The 15,945-nt window shown below is 36.7% G+C and overlaps 1 protein-coding gene and 1 pseudogene across 5 annotated transcripts in view; one reads left to right on the top strand and one right to left on the bottom strand.

Moving 5' to 3' along the window:
* The window catches only part of SMG6 (SMG6 nonsense mediated mRNA decay factor), a 194,371-nt gene that overhangs the window by 66,589 nt on the left and 111,837 nt on the right, over positions 1-15,945 (bottom strand). The window lies entirely within an intron of this gene.
* Positions 13,068-13,186, top strand: LOC120621389 (uncharacterized; annotated as a pseudogene).

The raw sequence follows: 15,945 nt of genomic DNA on the forward strand, positions 1-15,945 counted from the left end.
ATATAGTAGCCACTAACCACATATGGATATTTCAACTTAATTAAAATTTGTTTCCCAGTTGCACTAGTCACATATCAAGTACTCAACAGTCACATGTGGCTACCATATAGGATGGCACAGAAACAGGAAATTTCCAACATCAAAAAAGTTCTATTTGTTAGCACTGGTCAAAAATCTACTGAATGTTTATCCTAGAGAAAAGTAAACATAAGGAGTATTTCAAGTATACTAAGATGTGTCGGGTAAAGAAAAAAGAACTTTGTGACTTTAAGAGAATTTCTCTAAAATCAGTGGGAATTACAGAAAGGCAGATTGTGTTCAGTTTCAGAAAGAACTTTTTAATAGTGACTGTCTCATGATAACAGTAAATTCTGGAAAGCATCTGAAGCAGAGGCCATGAAGACAGCAGGAGACCATTTTGTAATTAGGTAGAAGATGACTGTGACGTCTTCTAAGGCAGTGGTCCCCAACATTTTTGTTACCAGGGACTGGTGCTCCTATGAGAATCTAACGCCTGATGATCTGAGGTGGAGCTGAGGTGGTGATGCTAGTGCTTGAGAGTGGCTGCAAATACAGATGAAGCTTTGCTCACTCACCCACTGCTCACCTCCTGCTGTGAGGCCCTGGTTCCTAACAGGCCATGGACTAGTACCAGTCCACGGCCCAGGGGTTGGGAACCCCTGTTCCTAGAGGCCTCTCAACTCCATGATTCTTTTATAATCAATCTGATCCAATGTTACAATTACTATCATGGCAAACAATCTCTTCTTGCATCTCGAATAGTTTTCAGGTAGAAGGATCTTCTTTTATAAGGGTGTTTTGGTGATAAAGTTTCCCAGCTTTTACTGTTTAAAATGTCTCTGCAACACTGACATACAAGTAACAAAAAGAAAAAAACAGATAAATTGGATTTCATTAAAATTTCAAGAAAATGAAAAAACAATGAGCCCACAGAATGGGAAAAAAATATCTGCAAATCATATATCTGCTAATGGACTTTCATCCAGAATATATAAGGAACTCCTACAACTCAAAAATAAAAGACAAATATCTAATTTTTAAATAGGCAAACTTATCCGAATACATATTTTTCCACTTTCACAAAATCTTTACAAAGTAGTTTCAAAGACTTGATCTCTTTTTATCTTCACAACAGTTCTTTGAGTTAGACAGGGCAGTTATAGTTTTCCTAGTTTTATTGGAAAAGAAACAGAAGTCCAGAGAGGCTATATGAATTGTCCAAGGCAGTACAACAAGCCTAGAGCAGATTCAGGATCAGAGCACATAAAACACTTTCTTTTATTCCATCCTACCTTCCTCTGCCTCATTGGGGGAAAAGTTAATGCTCAGGCATCCTAAGTCCAATTAAGTAGGAAAGTATAAATTATATTTTTAAAATGTACACACTGAATAAGCACATGAAAAGATGTTCAACATTATCAGTCATTAGGGAAATGCAAATCAAAGTTATAATGAGTTATCACTTCACACCCATAACGATGGCTATTTTTAGAAAACCAGAAAATAACAAGTGTTGGTGAAAATATGGTGAAATCGGAACCCTTGTGCATTGCTGGTGGAAAGCCGCAATTGTGCAAAGCTATTGTGCAAAGCAGTAAGGCAATGCCTCAAAAAATTAAACACAGAATTACCATATGGTCCAGCAATTCCACTTCTTGATATATATCCCCAAAAAGTGAACACATGGACTTGAACAGATATCTGTACACCCATATTCATAGGAGCATTATTCACAATAGCCAAAAAGTAGAAGTTATCCACATGTTCATCCACGGATGAATGGTAAACAAAATGTGGTGTATATATATAAAATGGGATATTATTTGATCTTAAAAAGGAAAGAAATTTTGACATGTACTACAACAGGATGAACCTTTAAAATGTTATGGTAAATCAGGAGAGGAAACATAAGAATAATGGGCATTATCGAAGGTGAGGAAAAGGAACAGGGATTAGAAAGCATTTTCAGGCAAATAGTTGACGAGAATTTCCCAAAGCTTAGGAATGAGCTGGAGCTTGGAATTCAGGAAGTCAACAGAAAATCCAATTATCTCAACTCAAAAAGGCCTTCACCAAGACACATTGTATTAAAGTTATTAAAAATCAACGACAAAGAGAATTCTCCAGGCAGCCAGGGAGGAAAAAAAGGTAACATATAAAGGTAAGCACGTTAGATTATCCTCAGACTTCTCAGTGCAAACCTTACAAGCCAGAAAAGAATGGAATCAAATATTTAAACTATTAAGTGAAAGAAACTACTAGCCTAGAATAATGTATCCAGCTAAGCTCTCCTTTCCAGACATACAAAAATTGAGGGAATTCTCCACTACGAGCCCTGCACTACAGGAAATACTGAAGGGGGTCAGTTCACCTAAAACAAAATGACAAAAAAAAACCCCAAAACCACCATAATTAGGAGTAAAGTGACTATCAGGTAAATAGAAGTAGAGGAGTGCAACCCTTACTGAGAACAGGGCATTATATCCTTAAATAATAAGAAGAGAATTGTTATAACAAGATAGTAATGAATCTTCAGCATACATAGGAACAAAGTAAGATAACAATGACTGAAAAGGGGGGAATTCAAAGATCCAAATTCCCAAAGGGAATGGAGATAAGGCATGCGCAGAAAAAACGGGACGATCGTATATACATATACAACTATCCTTTTCATATTCGTAATGGTAACCACATGCCAAAGATTCAGAACTGTTGTATGTAACATAAAACAAGAAGGACCAGAAGGAAAACCCACAAAAGCCAACCAAAATAAAGAAAACAGAAGCACAAGGACCAGGAAGCAATGGAAACACCGAGCTACCAGAAAATAAAAAATAAAATGGCTATAAGACCTCATATTTCAATAATCACCCTAAATGTAAATAGAGTGAACTCACTAATAAAAAGGCACAGAGTTGCAGAATGGATCAAAAAACAAAACCCAACCATATGCTGCCTCCAGGAGACACATTTCAGTTCCAAAGACAAATACAGACTCAGAGTGAAATGGTGGAAAATGATATTTCAAGCAAATGACATTCAGAGAAAAGCGAGAGTAGCGGTACTAATATCGGATGAAACAGACTTCAAAATAAAAAAGGTAAAGAAAAATATTGAAGGGCACTTCATAATGATAAAGGGAATCCTGCACCAAGAAGACATAACACTTATTAATAGCTTTGCTCCCAATCAGGGAGCCCCAAAATATGTAAAGCAATTACTAACAGAACTAAAGAGAGTAACAGATCAAAGAACTATCATAGTAGGGGACCTGAATACCCCACTGTTGGATATGGACAGATCATCCAAACAGAAAATCAACAAGGAAATGACATCCTTAAATGACACATTAGACCAACTGAACATAACTGACATTTACAGAGCCTTCTATCCCAAAACAGCTGCTTATACATTCTTCTCTAGTGCACATCGAACATTCTCAAGAATTGACCACATACTGGGACACAGAGATAGCCTCAACAAATATAAGAGGGTTGAAATCATACCAACCATATTCTCTGATCAAAATGCTTTGAAACTAGAGATCAACTGCAGAAAGAAATCAGGAAGAAACACAAATACATGGAGATTAAACAACATGCTATTGAAGAATAACTGGGTCAGAGAAGAAATAAAAAGAGATATCAAGAGATACATAGAAACAAATGATAACGATAGTACAACATATTAAAACTTTTGGGACATGGCAAAAGTGGACATAAGAGGAATGTTCATATCATTACAGGCCTATCTCTAAAAACAAGAATGAGTCCAAATAAACAACGTAATGCTTCATCTTAAAAAACTAGAAAAGTAAGAACAAATAAAGCCTAAAGTCAGCAGAAGGAAAGAAATAATCAAAATTAGAGCAGAATTAAATGAAATTGAAAACAAAAAAAAGACAGAAAAATTAAATGCAACGAAGAGCTGGTTCTTTGAGAAGGTTAATAAAATTGACAAACCCCTGGTTAGACTCACTAAAGAAAAAAGAGAAGGGACACAAATAAACAAAATCAGGGATGAAAGAGGGGAAATTACAACGGACCCCGCAGAAATACAAAGGATCATCCAAGAATACTACGAAAAAGTATGTAACACCAAATTTAATAACCTAGAAGAAATGGACTAGTACTTAGAAAAATACAACCTAAACTGAATCAAGAAGAACTGGAGAATCTAAATAGACCTATCAGCAGTATGGAAATTGAAACAATTCATCAAAAACCTACCAAAAAGTAAAAGTCCAGGACCAGATGGCTTCACCACTGAAATCTACCAAACATTCAAAGAAGATTTAATACCTATTCTCCTCAAAATTTTCCAAAAAATTGAAGAGGACGCAATAATTCCCAATTCATTTTATGACGCCAATATTACTCTGATACCAAAACCTGGTAAAGATAACACACAAAAAAGAAAACTACAGACCAATATCTCTCATGAACACAGATGCAAAAATCCAAAATAAGATAATAGCAAACCAGCAACATATTAAAAAGATTATACACCACAATCAAGTGGGCTTCATCCCAGAGGCACAGGGATGGTTCAACATACTCAAATCAATTAAGATGATACACCACATAAACAAATTAAAAAATAAGAATCATATGATCATATCAATAGATGCAGAAAAAGCCTTCGACAAGATACAGCATCCATTTTTATAATCAAAACACTTAACAAAATCAGTATAGAAGGAAAGTACCTTAACATAATAAAGGCCATCTATGACAAACCCTCAGCAACATTGTACTTAATGGTGAAAAACTAAAAACCTTCCCTCTAAGATCAGGAAGAACAAGGCAAGGCTGTCCTCTATCGCCACTGTTATTCAATATAACTTTGGAAGTCTCAGCGAGTGCAATCAGACAAGAGAAAAATATAAAAGGCATCCAAATAGGAAACAAAGAAGTCAAATTGTCACTATTTGCGGATGTCATGATACTCTATATAGAAAACCCTAAAGACTCCACAAGAATACTACTCAAAACAATAAGCAAATACAGTAAAGTCTCTGGATACAAAATCAACGTTCAAAAATCCATAGCTTTCCTATACTCTAATAATGAAGTGTGAGAAAAAGAAGTGGAAAAAATAATTCCTTTTGCAATTGCAACAAAAATAATAAAATACCTAGAAATAAATTTAATGAAATGTGAAGGACCTATATAATGAAAACTATAAGTAAGACCCTATTAAAAGAAATCTAAGAAGATACAAAGAAATGGAAAGATATTCTGTGTTCTTGGATTGGAAGAATCAACATAGTTAAAATGACCATATTACCTAAGGCATTATACAGATTTAATGCAATCCCCATCAAAATTTCATCAGCATTTTTTAAAGAAATAGGACAAAAATGTCATCAGATTTGTATGGAAGCACAAAAGACCCCGAATTGCCTAAGCCGTCCTGAGAAAAAAGAATGAGGCTGGAGGCAACACGCTGCCTTACTTCAAATTATACTACAAAGCGACAGTAGTCAAAATGGCAGCAAAACAGACACATGGACCAGTGGGACAGAATAAAATTATAAAATTATATAGTTGTATTAACCAATGTTATCCCAATAAACTTAATTAAAAAAATGTTATGGTAAGTAAAATAAGGCAGTCACAACAAGACAAATATTGCATGATTCCACTTATATGAGGTTTATAGAGTAGTCAAATTCAGAGACAGAAAAGAAAATGGTGGTTGCCAGAGGCTGTGGGAAAGGGAGGAAATAGTAAGTTAGTGTTTTATGGGTACAGAGTTTCAGTTGGACCAGATGAAAAAGTACTGTACATGAATGGTAGTGTTGATTTCAAAACAATGTGAATATATTTAATGCCACAAAACTGTACACTTAAAAATTATAAAATTTATATTTATATGTACTTTAATAATTGCAAATTTAAAATATAGAATGAAACTGTTTTAAAGAGAGGAAAACCACCCTTCTTCATCCTCTTGAAATCCTCTTGAAATGTCTGGTATAGGCCTTTTCCAGCTTCTTGTATTGATAACATAAGGAAGAACAGATTAAAAATATCAGTGAATCAGGGATAGGGAATGTGGTCAGCAGTAATGTAAGGACTATGTGTAGAGCCAGAGGGAAGATAGAGTAATCAGGAGAATTGTTTCACAAACTATATAAATGTACTGTATACTTGAAATTAATAATAAAAAAAAATTCCAAAAACCAAAACATACTATCAGTGAACCAATGGCTGCACTGTGACCCTGGCACTTTTGGAGCAAAAAGCAACCTATAAGTTATTCCTTGACTTCATGGTCTGATTCTCAAGGCCAAAAATTATCCTCATCTCTGTCTGTGTGAGATTCTGAGTTAAAGTAAGGAACAACAAAGCACTCCTTCAGTTGTCTGCTTATGGGTTGGGCCCTTCAGGAAAAAGAGTTGACACTTAGTTCTAGAAGGCTAAAACTTGCCTTATATCAAAATGTAAGCCAGTGGAAAAGGACCAATTCCAACATTTAAGTTCTATGTCCACAGGACTTTAATGTTCCCACAGGGAGGATTCTGCTCATGTTTTGTAATCCTGAAAGGTAGAACTGCCTGTTCTTTAGTGTTCAGTTTAGCCTGAGGGCTAGAAAGAATACAAGTTGGATTCTGGGAAGAATGTCTTCTTGGGCCAACTACATCCACACTCTTGAGCATCAAGGGCCTTATATCAATGCGTTGGACATATGATGTTAGTATCCTTCTTCTGTATTCATCAGGATCCTTCAAAGAACAAACACAGTTATGTCCCCACCTACTCAGAGGTAGCTAATTACTCATAAGGTTTTGTTTTCTTGATTCTTAGATGCTATGGAAGTGATCAAACCTAACTCTGATGGCCATCCTGAGATGTTCTTTATGCTGTACTTGCTGTTCCCAGAGTTAGAAGGCAAATCACTATAGAGCTCTGCCTATATGAAGTGTAACTCTAAAGTTATAAGACATATTTTAAAAAATCACAGATGAGTATCAGAGTAATTAGAGTATCTGGTAATCACATCTTATACCGAGGCTGTGAAATAATCTTTCCCTCAACTCTTAAGCCCAGATCTAACTTGAGTGTGGAGGAGGATTTTTTTTTTTAAATATCCATAACCCAGCTGTGACACTTCCTTCCACCTTTACCTGCACATCTGTTTCCTACAGTGTTGCTGCCTCAAGTGAGATGCGTGAGGCTTCTGTAGATGCTGGGGAACAAGATGGAACAAAAATGCTTCACACCTGGCTCCCAAATTACAGGAACGCTGGACTGGGGCCAACATAAGCTGGCACAGCACCAGCTGAAATGGACATCAATTAAGGAGCCTGTCATCTTTCAAGACTTCAGGGTCTTTTTTCACTCCACCATCCGCATTGCTCCACAAACCAGCCGCGGCACCACTGGTAGAGTTTTCCAGATGGGATCATTTCCCTTAGATTCCACACTTGCAGATTTATTGCAGAACTTGTTCTTAACCCCTCCCTTTGTTTTTAAAGCCTGAACTATTATTTTACATTACATTTTTATCTTTAATTGCATTTATTTGTCCTTAGTATAGTGAGAAATTTGTACCTATATGAGCAGAAAGAGAAAAATTTTAAGCTTGCCTAAAAGATGCTCAGTTTACAAAAAGGCATTAAAATAATTGACATTAGTAAAGGGTCAGAAATTCTTCTCTGTACACATCACTCCTACTAGGGTCAGAAGCCAGAGAGCCTTGACCAGAGTGCATTATCCTGGAGAAATGGACAGACCTCTAGGACTAAAGCAGGCCTCCTCCGACCATCACATGCAGTGTTAGTGATCTATGGTATGTGCTGAAAGAAAAGAAACTCTGCTAGTGTCTAGCCAGTGGCAAATACTGTTTAAGAAAAACACGTTAAGAGTGTTAGCAATTAAAAAGTGACAAGAAAGCACATACTACCTTTTCTTGACTTTTGTCCAATGGGGCAGGACATATTTTCTCCCCTGTACCTAAGTGGGCTGCCCTGTGGAAAGAATTCCATGCAACATGAAAGAGTCCCATGATAAATAAATATCCACGTTTAATGTATGTTCTGAGAATTGAATTCCATTGCCTCAGGGGGCTGCCTGTTGCTGCCAATTTGCTTCTCATGGCAGAACTCTGTGGCAGAGCCCTGACTAGGTTTTGCCGATGCTTGTTTGGAAAAGAGTCCAGCTGGAGATGAAAGAAGCTCTTCGAAGTGGGTGACAAGTGGGGGAAGGGGCTACCACTTTAGGGCTTGGGAATGATTACTTATCAAAATGACTTAAGTCTGGAATATACTTGGGGCAAGAAGCTAGACTGCCCTCTTGGGTATTCCACTAGAGTTTGCAGTGCTGGAGAGGCCTCAATGAGTTTGGAGTGATGGCAGAAACTAAAGAACCCACTTGAAGGTAACAGCCCAGAATCCATATCATAGGTGGGGACAGGAGAAAACGAGAAATTTAAAAAAGCTTCAGACATCTGTCTGTACAACTCAATCTTGGCCTACCCCTTCCCCACTCTTTTATTTTAAATAAACAGCTTCAAAAGGGGTGGTTCTCACATCTTTCTGCTGACTAAGGTCTCCTTTTCCTTACTTTCCTCTACCAAGAGAGCCTGAAATCTCTAGTTCTCGGCATTTAATCAGTCAAAACTTAGTCTCTGAAGTAAAAAGATACGCCACAGATAGAGAGAAAATATTTACAATACATATTTATCTGACAAAGCACTTGCATCTAGAATATATAAAGATCTCTCAAAATTCAGTAAGGAACCAAAACAATCCAATTTAAAATTAGGCAAAAGATCTGAAGACACTTTGCCAAAGATACACAATGGCAAATAAACACATGAAAAGATGCTCCAATACTATCAGCTATTAGAGAAATGCAAATTAAAACTGTAGAGAGATACCTATCAGGATGACTTAAAAACAAAAAACAAAAAACAAAACCAAAAAAAAAAAAACTGCACTACCAAATGTTGGCAAGGATGTGGAAGAACTGAAAGTCTCATACATTGCTGCTGGGAATACAAAATGGTACAGCCACTTTGGAAAACAGTTTGGCAGTTTCTAACAAAGTTAAACATATACTTACCAAATGACCCATACATTCATTCCTAGGTATTTACACAAGAGATGTGAAAACTTAAGTTCACATGAAAACCTATATGGGAATATCTACAGTAGTTTTACCCATAATCACCCAAAACTGCAAACAACCCAAATATTCATCAACTTGTGAATGCATAAACAAATTGTAGTATAACCATACAATGGAATACTACTCTGCAACAAAAATGAATGACTGATAACAGGCAACAACATGGATGATTCTTGAATGTATTATGCTATGTGAATGAAGCCAGACTTAAAAAGCTAATTACTATGTGGTTTTATTTATGTGACATCCTGGAAAAGGCTAAGTCATAGGGGTAGAAAACAGATCAGAAGTTGCCAGGGACTGGAGTGGGAAGAGGGGTCGGTTGAATGAGTTTTTTTGGGTGAGAGAAATGCTCTATATCTTAATCGTGGTGATGGCTACATGACTTGAGTGTTTGTCAAAACTGTATAACAAAGAGTAGATTTTAATGTAGGTAAATAAACAAAAAAATAAATCTCAGTATCTGGGGAAGGGGATGAACTGGAGGAACATCACTCCATTCTGTGACTGTGGACACCTGGAATGTGTACAGCGAGAGTGTGACAGGGTTGACACAGCATACTTTCTTCCTGAAATTGTAAGCAACATGAAAACTGACCCAAATTTCTGCTGGAATAAAAGGAACGTTATACCTTTTGTCTCCCAAACTTTTCATTATTAAAGAGAAAATATACCCTTCTTCACATAGATAACAAAATACCAAGTCCCAGCCTGGTTTTCTTCCTCCCCTTTCATTTCCTGTTTCATCTGGGCAGAGGTCTCTGTTTCTACAAAGGGCAAAGTGTACTCAAGTTTAAAAATCACAGGGAAATCAGAGGCCTAGGCTAACCGGAGTCCTCCTGACCTGAATAGGTTAATGTGCACAGAACCTAATAAAAATAAATCTAGAAACATGTTTTTAAAAATAATAAACACCTGCCGACCTCTAATTAAAAGTATTCTCCATCAAATTTCTGTCATATTGTCAGTGAGTGAGGTTAAAAAACATAAAGTTTCTTGTAATAATAAAGTTTCTTTTAATATTATTATCTAATAATGAAATGACGAGGATGGGCACTCCAAAGTTATAATATTTTGAAAGAAAAGTAATACCTCTTATAATGAGGTCACAGGACCAGAGAGAGCAAGAAAGTTGAGTGGATAAAGATGTGTGTTACAGCAGTACCTGGAGAGCTGTGAAAGCAATTAACTTCAAAAAGAGAATATATTACCCACTCTCATTTTAGTAGCTTATCTTCATACTTCTGCTTCACAGCTTAATACTTTTAGAACTTCTTTGGTGCTTCAAGTGAGAGTAAGGAAATGGTACTTGGAAACTATAACTAAGCTAGAAACTCAGCTCCCACCTTCGAAGAGCAAAAGCATGTAAGCATATGCACACATACAAATGCAGAGAAAGGGCTTTTTCATTTAAATGGAGGAAGCTGCCATGTCTACCTCTATAAGCAAAAATATTAATCATCCACCGTCTGGTTTTAATCCACACGCTCCTGATCCTGCATCTGAATGTATTGTTATCAGGGGAAGGAGCATTTCTGCTCAATCTTATTCACCAGCCAAAAACCTGAAAATGTGAAAACCACATTGGTGAAGTGCCTTCTTGGGGACCCAGAAAACTTTTAGCTGCTGCTTTTTTATTGTTTTCTTTCTTTCGTTCTTCTTTTTTTTAAAAAAATGATGAACAAATGTGAATTTCAGAGGGTCTGGAGGGGAAAAAAAAGAAATAGCTCAAGTTACAGGTCCCTCATATCTTGGAGTGACATTATCCTCAGGGAAATTAGCACTTTCTCTTCTGCGATTCTCAAAGGGGATCCAGCCACATAACCTGATTGACATCAGCCTGTCAGGGACAAGCCTGGGCACCCAGGTGCATCCCTTAGGAGCATTTACAAATGAAATGGCAAGCCCAAACAGCAAGCCTTTGCCCCTGGTCTCCATTCTTCTGTTTTGTGCTTTGCTTGCAGTAAAAGTAGGGACTAAAAAAGTGTCTGTATGTGTCTAAGCATGCTTCTCCTACTGTCTGTGCTGGAGACCCTTCCCTCTACTAACGCTCACCCAGAAAGGGTCTCCAAACCAGTATGTGAGCTTGAGTGCCTTCAAAGCCATTAGTCACCACTCCAAACTGCGAATGGGGCCACCCATGACACAAAAACTCTGGCAAGATTAGGGAATAGCAACAGCAGAAGAAACCACAATACGCTTGAGACTCCCAGGAGAACAATGACTAGTGCTGGTAGGGAACAGACTGACAGAGCAGACAGACTGTAACCAGGCCTCGCTCTGTTTTTGATGCAACACAAATGTTTTCCATTAGAAGTTCCCTGCCCCACAAACTCTCATATAGGCGGCTATGAAATCCACATACTTAACTTCTGCTTTTTGGCACACTGACCCAACTACCTCTCCTATTCCTCTGGAACAGAGCAAAGTTGAGAGTGCACAGATTCCGTACCCCAGCACAAAGGTAAAGGGAAGAGAATTAGAAGCATGATTACTAGGTACCATCTAATATGAGTGTGACAGAGCAGGCTAAAGGCAAGGGAGAAAACAAGGACTCTCCTTTTGCCGAGGGAAACAAGGACTGTATAGCTCTCCTCTAACTGGTTTGCTCCTATGCTTTCAGCTTAAAGTTTGGCTTTACCACAGCAGCTGATCTTCATCAGGAGGTGTCAGTCACTATTAAAAGTAAAACAGGCAAAAACCTCAGAAAACTCATGACAAAGTCTGCAAAATTCTAGTACTGTACTAAGAAATCAGGGAATGCTGGCTGATCAGTAACCCGTATTTCAAACACTTAGAACCAGCTGAGTATTACAGTTATGAAAAGAAGCTGAACTGGAAATCCTTAAACCATCAGCAACCATCCTCCTACCATCTGTAGAACCTGGCCCAGGTTCATTTCTAATCACAGTCACAGAGGTGGGGACATGTGGCTGTCTAGCTAATTAATCTCTTCCCTTAAAAAAAAAAAGGAAACCACGAATAAGAATTCCAGGGAATAATGAAAAAAATAAAATAATAAAGAATGAATACTGAAAAGAAGAGAAAAAGTGAATTTCTAAAATGGCATGTAAGAAATAAAAGGAAATCCCCTATCCAGGCAGCTCTGGAGTTCCCTAATTGCACAAGAGCAAAGGACACCCCCCAATGTGTATGCCTTGTTAAGCAATTGCTCAACCTACACTCATTGTGCAATTCCAACCTTCCAAAGCTTTTTGCTGCACATATGCAAACCATGTTTTCCACTGCACTCTAGAATTAAGAACAGTTTCTCATTTTTCTCTTCTTCACTTTAGAGGGGGCTGTGTGCATGAGGAAAAAAAACCCCTATTGCTAGATAAGCATTCACTACAAATGAGGTTTTCCATTATTTCATCTGGTTATTTCAGAGTTTACTAGTAGTTAAGCAACATTTGGATTTACTCTTAGGCAGCTAAAGATTAGCTTTTTCCTGTTACTGACAATAATGATATCACAAAAACTTGTCCACAAAAATATCAAACCTTCAAAAAGCTTTGTTCCAAAGGACTGCAATTTTGGAATATTTGGAGCACTTAAAAGTGGCAGTCTCTACTTTACAACCAAAATTCTGATGGGAGCCTGGGTAAATCACAGTGTATCTTGTTAATCATAAACCTTTCTTTTTAGAGAAATCAAGTTAAACAATCAGCAAGAAGGTGTGTACAAAGATGAGGAAAGCATGACAAGAAAACCCAGAGGTCCTATAGGAAAAGACAGATTTGAGTCTACAAAAATTTTAAATTGTACACTGTAAGAAATATAAACAAGATTATAAAACAAGCTACAAACCAGGAGAAAATATTTGCAACATTTAAAATATCTCTACAGTGTATAAAGAATGCTCATGTTAACAACAAAAATAAATAACTATAAAAATGGGCAAGGCCAACCTACAGCCATGCCACCCTTAACAAGCCCGATCCCGTCTGATCTCGGAAGCTAAGCAGGGTCGGGCCTGGTTAGTACTTGGATGGGAGACCACCTAGAAAGAACAGGTGCTGTGGGCGTAAAAAATAAAAAATAAGGGAGTGTAAGCTGACAAGGTCCTTGCAATCTGTGAGGTAAACCAAGGGTTGCCTCGCCTTAAAAAACAAACAAACAAACAAATAAACAAACAAACTGAGCAAGGCAATAAATATGCAAGTCAGAGAGGAAGTAATATAAACAGACAATATACAGAAAGATCCTTTACTTTACTAGTTAAAAAAATGCAAAAATGAGATATTTTTTAACTCAGAAAATTAGCATAAATTGAAAATATTGATAATAATATACAGTACTGATAAGAGATAAAGAACAAGACACTCATATACTGTTAATGAGAATATAAAATGGTATGATCATTGGAGGGCAATTTGGAACGATCTGTCAAAATAGTAAACATGTATCTCGTGACAAAGCAATTCCACTTGCAGACATCTATTTTACAGAAACAGTAAGTTTTCTTACTGTTTAAGTACTTGTAGGAACAAAGAAATTCATTTCAGCACTGTCATAACAAAAATTGGACATAACTAAACATCACCTAAAAGACAGTTGAGTAAATTATATCTACATAATGGAATATGATGTAACTTGAAAAAAAGAATGGCGTAGATTTATATGTAATGATTTAGAAACAGTTCTAAGGTATACCAAACAAAAAAAGTAATGTATATATAGCATGTATTTTATTAGAAAAATTAATACTCTGTGTATGTATGTCTGCAAGAAGGTTACCAAACTGTTAACAGCAATCATCTTTAGAAGGGAGGGACTTATATTCTTATTTTCTACAGTTCTGTATTATTTTAATATTATTGCAGAGAGCATGAATTACTTTTGTAATTAAAAAGTCCACCTTCTGTTTCTGACCACTATGGAGTAACTGGTACTAGACTAATCCTCCCACAATAAACAGCTACAAAATAGATGAGGCGACTATTTTTAAGCAGTGGACAATAAGTAGTGCAAGAACTGTGATCCCTGACAGACCAGAAACTCATGAAATAAGCCTGTGATCATGCAGTCCTCTGCTTGGGAATAAATTTCCAACCATGACATAAAAAGATGAATCTCAAGAAAATTATGGTGGTCCTGCTGAGCTAAGGATGCAGAGAACAGAATGTGAGGCAGCTGAAAGGGCTGAAATCTGCCAGTAAGGAAACAGACAGAAGAAGTAGTACAAAGAAAAGGCATGAATACATGTGAGAATCCTCAGTGAATAAGAGGGTGAAGACCACCACAGGCTTACCAGACAGTACTGGCTATAGGGTTGAGAGTGGAACACAGAGACATCAGAGGTCCAGCAGTGCTGGGCGAAGAATGATGCCTAAGGATTCGGGGCAGTGGAGTTCCAACACTGCCAATGAAGAGATTTTAACACCTCTGAGTAAAAATCTGAGATTTCAGAGAGGCCACACCTTAGAGTAAGACCTAATCTAAATAGATCTAATAGACCCTAAAACCTAGCCTAAACCAAAATCTATAGGGGAGACAGGGCTTGAAGGTTAACTATCACCAAGTTACTGGGGCTTGGGAAGCATTCTACACAGCTACACTAATAGTGTGTAAAAACCAAGCCTACATAAGTTCAAGATGATCAAGCAGTAATTTAACTGCCTGTTAAAATAAAAAATACTCTCTAAAGGAAACTAAAAAGCTCTATAATCTCTGTAACAAATTATCCACAATGTACAGTGATTTTAAACGAAAATCAGTAGTCACAAAGAAACAAGAAAATGTAATCCATATTAGTAGAAATCAAATGTGAGATGGCCCAGATATTGGAACTGGCAGGCAGAGACTTTAAAGCAACTATTATAAATATGTCCAAAATATTAATGGGAAAGATGTTGGAAGAAGTAAAGGAAAATATGATCTGAATGAGCAAACAAACAGGAAATGTCAACAGAGAAAAGAAAATTGTAAAAAAGAACTAAGAAGAAATCCTCAAACTGAAAGGCAAAAGAAAAAAAAAGTTTAAAAGTATATTGGAAATGGCAGAAGAGCCAGTGAATTTGAAGAAAGATCAACAGAAACTAAGTAATTTGAAGACTAGAGAGAAAAAACACATGATAAATGGAGCCTCAGAAATCTATGGGACTACATCAAAATATCTAACATACACATAATTGAAATTCCAGAAGAAGAGAAGGTAACTGGGGCAGAAAAAAAATAAAGTCTGAAAGATACCCCAAATTTAATGAAAAACACCAACTTACAGATCCAAGAGAATCAGTGAACAACAAGCAGGATAAATAAATGTAAAAGGAACTACATCTATGAATATTCCAATCAAACTTTTGAAAAACCAAAGATAAAGAAGATATTCGGAGCAGGCCCAACGAAATGACACATTATCTAGAGATACATAAGAATGGTTTCTCATGAGAAAACAGTGGGTCCCAGATAATATTAGAACCACCTCTTGAAGATGCTGAAGGAAAAAAACTTCAATCCAGAATTCTGTATCTAGTAAAGAAAAAAATCCTTTAAAATCAAAGATAAAAAGAAATACAGACATTTTTAGATAAACGAAGGCTATGGAAATTTGTCACCAGCCAATTTGCTTATTATGTCCTATAGGTTTAAAAGAAATGATACCAGATGGAAACTTGGACCTACTGAAAAGAATGAAGAGCACCGGTAAATAAACAAATATAAAAGTATGTGTTTTCTTTTGTTTGTAATTTAAACTGTTTGAGTAGAGACAATAATATGGCATAGTAGGGTTTATAACATATAAGAAGTAAAAGGTAAGACAACTGCACAATACAAGCGGGAA

This window comes from Pteropus medius, unplaced genomic scaffold (assembly GCF_902729225.1).
Source record: "Pteropus medius unplaced genomic scaffold, Ma_sr-lr_union100, whole genome shotgun sequence".
NCBI classification, from domain to species: domain Eukaryota; kingdom Metazoa; phylum Chordata; class Mammalia; order Chiroptera; family Pteropodidae; genus Pteropus; species Pteropus medius.